General features: G+C 56.1%; 1 long non-coding RNA gene across 1 annotated transcript in view; it reads left to right on the top strand.

Annotated features, from left to right (window-relative positions):
* The first annotated feature begins 6,725 nt into the window (after positions 1-6,725).
* LOC310885166 overlaps positions 6,726-7,046 on the top strand; it is a 331,937-nt gene continuing 331,616 nt past the window's right edge. The window contains exon 1 of the long non-coding RNA XR_014574581.1: positions 6,726-6,909. This is a non-coding gene — a long non-coding RNA (uncharacterized lncRNA). The remainder of the gene's footprint in view (positions 6,910-7,046) is intronic.

The raw sequence follows: 7,046 nt of genomic DNA, 5'->3' as shown, positions 1-7,046 counted from the left end.
AGCCGTGGATTCATTCAACGTTTGTGGTAGTTAGTTCTGGTTGTAGGACTTTTCGTTTGGCCGGAAAGGCTTCTCAGATGATGAATATTAGTATGATTACGGCTACTATTGAGATTAGGGAGCCGATGGAGGAAATGGTGTTTCATAGTGTGTAGGCGTCGGGATAGTCCGAGTATCGTCGGGGTATTCCTGCTAGGCCTAGGAAGTGCTGGGGGAAGAACGTTAGGTTTACTCCTGTAAATATTACCCCGAAGTGGGCTTTTGCTCATGTTTGGTGTAGGGTAAACCCAGTGAGTAGTGGGAATCAGTGAGTAAATCCTGCTAGAATGGCAAAGACGGCGCCTATGGATAGGACGTAGTGGAAGTGGGCAACTACGTAGTACGTGTCGTGCAGGGCGATGTCTAGGGAAGAGTTTGCAAGAACGATTCCTGTTAATCCTCCGATGGTAAATAGGAAGATAAATCCTAGAGCTCATAGTATTGGGGGGGGTCTCATTTGATTGTTCCTCCGTGCAGGGTGGCTAGTCAGCTAAATACTTTGATTCCGGTAGGGATGGCAATGATTATAGTGGCTGATGTAAAGTAGGCTCGGGTATCAACGTCTATTCCTACTGTAAACATGTGGTGAGCTCAGACGATGAATCCTAGGAAGCCGATGGATAGTATGGCTCAGACTATTCCCATGTAGCCGAAGGGCTCCTTTTTGCCTGAGTAGTACGTGACTACGTGTGAGATGATTCCGAACCCCGGTAGGATCAGAATATAGACTTCTGGGTGTCCGAAGAATCAGAATAGGTGTTGGTACAGGATTGGGTCTCCTCCTCCAGCGGGGTCGAAGAATGTGGTGTTTAGGTTTCGATCAGTTAGTAATATTGTAATACCGGCGGCGAGTACGGGGAGTGATAGAAGGAGTAGGATGGCGGTAATTAGTACGGATCAGACAAATAGTGGGGTTTGGTATTGTGAGAGTGCGGGGGGTTTTATGTTGATGGCTGTGGTGATAAAGTTGATGGCCCCAAGGATGGAGGAGATACCGGCTAAGTGGAGTGAGAAGATAGCCAGGTCTACTGAAGCTCCGGCGTGGGCAAGGTTACCTGCTAGGGGAGGGTAGACAGTTCAGCCTGTGCCGGCGCCAGCTTCTACAGTGGATGAGACTAGTAGTAGGAGGAATGATGGGGGGAGGAGTCAAAAGCTTATGTTGTTTATTCGCGGGAATGCTATGTCGGGGGCACCGATTATGAGGGGGACTACTCAGTTGCCGAATCCTCCGATCATGAGCGGATGCAGTGCAGTGAGTCCAGAGAGTGCACTGGCACCACTGGGCATGCAGTGCAGTGAGTCCAGAGAGTGCACTGGCACCACTGGGGATGCACTTCAGTGACTCCAGAGAGTGCACTGGCACCACTGGGCATGCAGTGCAGTGAGTCCAAAGACTTCACTGGCAAAACTGGGGATGCAGTGCAGTGAGTCCAGAGAGTGCACTGGCACCACTGGGGATGCAGTGCAGTGAGTCCAGAGATTGCACTGGCACCACCGGGGCTGCAGTGCAGTGAGTCCAGAGAGTGCACTGGCACCACTGGGGATGCACTGCAGTGAGTCCAGAGAGTGCACTGGCACCACTGGTGATGCAGTACAGTGAGTCCAGAGAGTGCACTGGCACCACTGGGGATGCACTGCAGTGAGTCCAGAGAGTGCACTGGCACCACTGGGGATGCACTACAGTGAGTCCAGAGATTGCACTGGCACCACTGGGGATGCAGTGCAGTGAGTCCAGAGAGTGCACTGGCACCACTGGGGATGCAGTGCATTGAGTCCAGAGAGTGCACTGGCACAACTGGGGATGCACTTCAGTGAGTCCAGAGAGTGCACTGACACGACTGGGGATGCAGTGCAGTGAGTCCAGAGAGTGCACTGGCACCACTGGGGATGCAGTGCAGTGAGTCCAGAGAGTGCTCTGGCACTACTGGGGATGCAGTGCAGTGAGTCCAGAGAGTGCACTGGCACCACTGGGGATGCAGTCCAGTGAGTCCAGTGACTGCACTGGCACCACTGGGGATGCAGCGCAGTGACTGCAGAGAGTACACTGGCACCACCGGGGATTCACTGCAGTGAGTCCAGAGAGTGCACTGGCACCACCTGTGATGCAGTGCAGTGAGTCCAGTGAGTGCACTGGCACCACTGGGGATGCAGTGCTGTGACTCCAGAGAGCGCACTGGCACCACTGGGGATGCAGTGCAGTCAGTCCAGTGAGTGCACTGGCACCACTGGGGGTGCAGTACAGTGAGTCCAGAGAGTGCACTGACACCACTGGGGATGCACTGCAGTGAGTCCAGACAGTGCACTGGCACCACTGGGGATGCAGTGCAGTGAGTCCAGAGAGTGCACTGGCACCACTGGGGCTTCAGTGCAGTGAGACCAGAGAGTGCACTGGCACCACTGGGGATGCAGTGCAGTGAGTCCAGAGAGTGCACTGTCACCACTGGGGAAGCAGTGCAGTGAGTCCAGAGAGTGCACTGTCACCACTGGGGATGCAGTACAGTGAGTCCAGAGAGTGCACTGGCACCAGTGGGGATGCAGTACAGTGAGTCCACAGAGTGCACTGGCACCACTGGACATGCAGTGCAGTGAGTCCAGAGAGTGCACTGGCACCACTGGGGATGCACTTCAGTGAGTCCAGAGAGTGCACTGGCACCACTGGGGATGCAGTGCAGTGAGTCCAAAGACTTCACTGGCACCACTGGGGATGCAGTGCAGTGAGTCCAGAGAGTGCACTGGCACCACTGGGGATGCAGTGAAGTGAGTGCAGAGAGTGCACTGGCACCACTGGGGATGCACTGCAGTGAGTCCAGAGAGTGCACTGGCACCACTGGGGATGCAGTGCAGTGAGTCCAGAGAGTGCACTGGCAGCAGTGGGGATGCAGTGCAGTGAGTCAAGAGAGTGCACTGGCACCACTGGGGATGCACTGCAGTGAGTCCAGTGAGTGTACTGGCACCACTGGGGATGCACTTCAGTGAGCCCAGAGAGTGCACTGGCACCACTGAGAATGCACTTCAGTGAGTCCAGAGAGTGCACTGGCACCACTGGGGATGCACTGCAGTGAGTCCAGAGAGTGCACTAGCACCACTGGGGATGCAGTGCAGTGAATCCTGTGAGTACACTGGCACCACTGGGGATGCAGTGCAGTGAGTCCAGAGAGCTCACTGGCACCACTGGGGATGCAGTGCAGTGAGTCCAGAGAGTGCACTGGCACCACTGGAGATGCAGTACAGTGAGTCCAGTGAATGCACTGGAACCACTGGGGATGCAGTGCAGTGAGTCCAGAGAGTGCACTGGCACCACTGGTGATGCAGTACAGTGAGTCCAGTGAGTGCACTGGTACCACTGGGCCTGCAGTGCAGTGAGTCCAGAGAGTGCACTGGCACCACTGGGGATGCAGTGCAGTGAGTCCAGAGAGTGCACTGGCACCACCGATGATGCAGTACAGTGAGTCCAGTGAGTGCACTGGCACCACTGGGGATGTAGTGCAGTGACTCGAGAGAGTGCACTGGCACCACTGGGGATGCAGTGCAGTGAGTCCAGAGAGTGCACTGGCAGCAGTGGGGATGCAGTGCAGTGTGTCCAGAGACTTCACTGGCACCACTGGGGATGCAGTGCAGTGAGTCCAGAGAGTGCACTGGCACCACTGGGGATGCAGTGCAGTGAGTCCAGAGACTTCACTGGCACCACTGGGGATGCAGTGCAGTGAGTCCAGAGAGTGCACTGGCACCACTGGGGATGCAGTGCAGTGAGTCCAGAGAGTGTACTGGCACCACTGGGGATGCACTGCTGTGAGTCCAGAGAGTGCACTGGCACCACTGGGGATGCAGTACAGTGAGTCCAGAGAGTGCACTGGCACCACTGGGGATGCACTGCAGTGAGTCCAGAGAGTGCACTGGCACCACTGGGGATGCACTACAGTGAGTCCAGAGATTGCACTGGCACCACTGGGGATGCAGTGCAGTGAGTCCAGAGAGTGCACTGGCACCACTGGGGCTTCAGTGCAGTGAGACCAGAGAGTGCACTGGCACCACTGGGGATGCACTGCAGTGAGTCCAGACAGTGCACTGGCACCACTGGGGATGCACTGCAGTTAGTCCAGAGAGTGCACTGTCACCACTGGGGATGCAGTACAGTGAGTCCAGAGAGTGCACTGGCACCAGTGGGGATGCAGTACAGTGAGTCCACAGAGTGCACTGGCACCACTGGACATGCAGTGCAGTGAGTCCAGAGAGTGCACTGGCACCACTGGGGATGTACTTCAGTGACTCCAGAGAGTGCACTGGCACCACTGGGGATGCAGAGCAGTGAGTCCAAAGACTTCACTGGCACCACTGGGGATGCAGTGCAGTGAGTCCAGAGAGTGCACTGGCACCACTGGGGATGCAGTGAAGTGAGTGCAGAGAGTGCACTGGCACCACTGGGGATGCACTGCAGTGAGTCCAGAGAGTGCACTGGCACCACTGAGAATGCACTTCAATGAGTCCAGAGAGTGCGCTGGCACCACTGGGGATGCACTGCAGTGAGTCCAGAGAGTGCACTGGCACCACTGGGGATGCAGTGCAGTGAGTCCAGTGAGTGTACTGGCACCACTGGGGATGCACTTCAGTGAGCCCAGAGAGTGCACTGGCACCACTGAGAATGCACTTCAGTGAGTCCAGAGAGTGCACTGGCACCACTGGGGATGCACTGCAGTGAGTCCAGAGAGTGCACTAGCACCACTGGGGATGCAGTGCAGTGAATCCTGTGAGTACACTGGCACCACTGGGGATGCAGTGCAGTGAGTCCAGAGAGCTCACTGGCACCACCGGGGATGCAGTGCAGTGAGTCCAGAGAGTGCACTGGCACCACTGCAGATGCAGTACAGTGAGTCCAGTGAATGCACTGGAACCACTGGGGATGCAGTGCAGTGAGTCCAGAGAGTGCACTGGCACCACTGGTGATGCAGTACAGTGAGTCCAGTGAGTGCACTGGTACCACTGGGCCTGCAGTGCAGTGAGTCCAGAGAGTGCACTGGCACCACTGGGGATGCAGTGCAGTGAGTCCAGAGAGTGCACTGGCACCACCGATGATGCAGTACAGTGAGTCCAGTGAGTGCACTGACACCACTGGGGATGTAGTGCAGTGACTCGAGAGAGTGCACTGGCACCACTGGGGATGCAGTGCAGTGAGTCCAGAGAGTGCACTGGCAGCAGTGGGGATGCAGTGCAGTGAGTCCAGAGACTTCACTGGCACCACTGGGGATGCAGTGCAGTGAGTCCAGAGAGTGCCCTGGCACCACTGGGGATGCAGTGCAGTGAGTCCAGAGACTTCACTGGCACCACTGGGGATGCAGTGCAGTGAGTCCAGAGAGTGCACTGGCACCACTGGGGATGCAGTGCAGTGAGTCCAGAGAGTGCACTGGCACCACTGGGGATGCACTGCTGTGAGTCCAGAGAGTGCACTGGCACCACTGGGGATGCAGTACAGTGAGTCCAGAGAGTGCACTGGCACCACTGGGGATGCACTGCAGTGAGTCCAGAGAGTGCACTGGCACCACTGGGGATGCACTACAGTGAGTCCAGAGATTGCACTGGCACCACTGGGGATGCAGTGCAGTGAGTCCAGAGAGTGCACTGGCACCACTGGGGATGCAGTGCAGTGAGTCCAGAGAGTGCACTGGCACCACTGGGGATGCACTTCAGTGAGTACAGAGAGTGCACTGACACCACTGCGGATACAGTGCAGTGAGTCCAGAGAGTGCACTGGCACCACTGGGGATGCAGTGCAGTGAGTCCAGAGAGTGCACTGGCACCACTGGGGATGCAGTGCAGTGAGTCCAGAGAGTACACTGGCACCACTGGGGATGCAGTGCAGTGAGTCCAGAGAGTGCAATGGCACCACAGGGGATGTAGTGCATTGAGTCCAGAGAGTGCACTGGCACCACTGGTGATGCAGTCCAGTGAGTCCAGTGAATGCACTGGCACCACTGGGGATGCTGTGCAGTGAGTGCAGAGAGTGCACTGGCACCACCTGTGTTGCAGTACAGTGTGTCCAGTGAGTGCACTGGCACCACTGGGGATGCAGTGCTGTGACTCCGGAGAGCGCACTGGCACCACTGGGGATGCAGTGCAGTCAGTCCAGTGAGTGCACTGGCACCACTGTGGATGCAGTGCAGTGAGTGCAGAGAGTGCACTGGCACCACTGGGGATGCACTGCTGTGAGTCCAGAGAGTGCACTGGCACCACTGGGGATGGAGTGCAGTGAGTCCAGAGAGTGCACTGGCACCACTGGGGATGCACTGCAGTGAGTCCAGAGAGTGCACTGGCACCACTGGTGATGCAGTGCAGTGAGTCCAGAGAGTGTACTGGCACCACTGGGGATGCACTGCAGTGAGTCCAGAGAGTGCACTGGCACCACTGGGGATGCACTGCAGTGAGTCCAGCGAGTGCACTGGCACCACTGGGGATGCAGTGCTGTGACTCCAGAGAGCGCACTGGCACCACTGGGGATGCAGTGCAGTGAGTGCAGAGAGTGCACTGGCACCACTGGGGATGGGTTTCAAGCCAACTGCATTAACCGCTCATGCTTCTTTCTTATGAGACGTTAGTAAACCAATTACATAGCCTTGTCAAGACTAAATCACAGGTAAAAATCCTGTACATCTCATGTGGCCAACCACTCCCAACTAGGATTCCAAGAACCAGGAGGTTCGGTGAAAATAGGGCTAGTGCTATTAGAGGGGTGATTATTAGGGTAAGCCCTAAGCTGTCTTTAATGGAGAAGTATGGGTGGAATGGGATTTTGTCGCAGTCTGATACGATTCCTAGTGGGTTATTTGAGCCCGATTCGTGTAGGAAGGTTAGGTGGACTAGGGTGATTCCTGCAATTAGGTAGGGCAGTAGGAAATGGATGGCGAAGAATCGGGTTAAGGTTGGATTGTCTACTGAGAATCCTCCTCAGGCTCATTCTACTAGAGTTTGCCCAATGTACGGGATGGCTGAGAATAGGTCGGTGATTACGGTGGCCC

This window comes from Anser anser (assembly GCF_964211835.1).
Source record: "Anser anser genome assembly, chromosome: 22".
NCBI lineage: Eukaryota > Metazoa > Chordata > Aves > Anseriformes > Anatidae > Anser > Anser anser.
The sequence above is the reverse complement of the archived record's forward strand: the minus strand, read 5'-3'. Positions and strand labels throughout refer to the sequence as shown.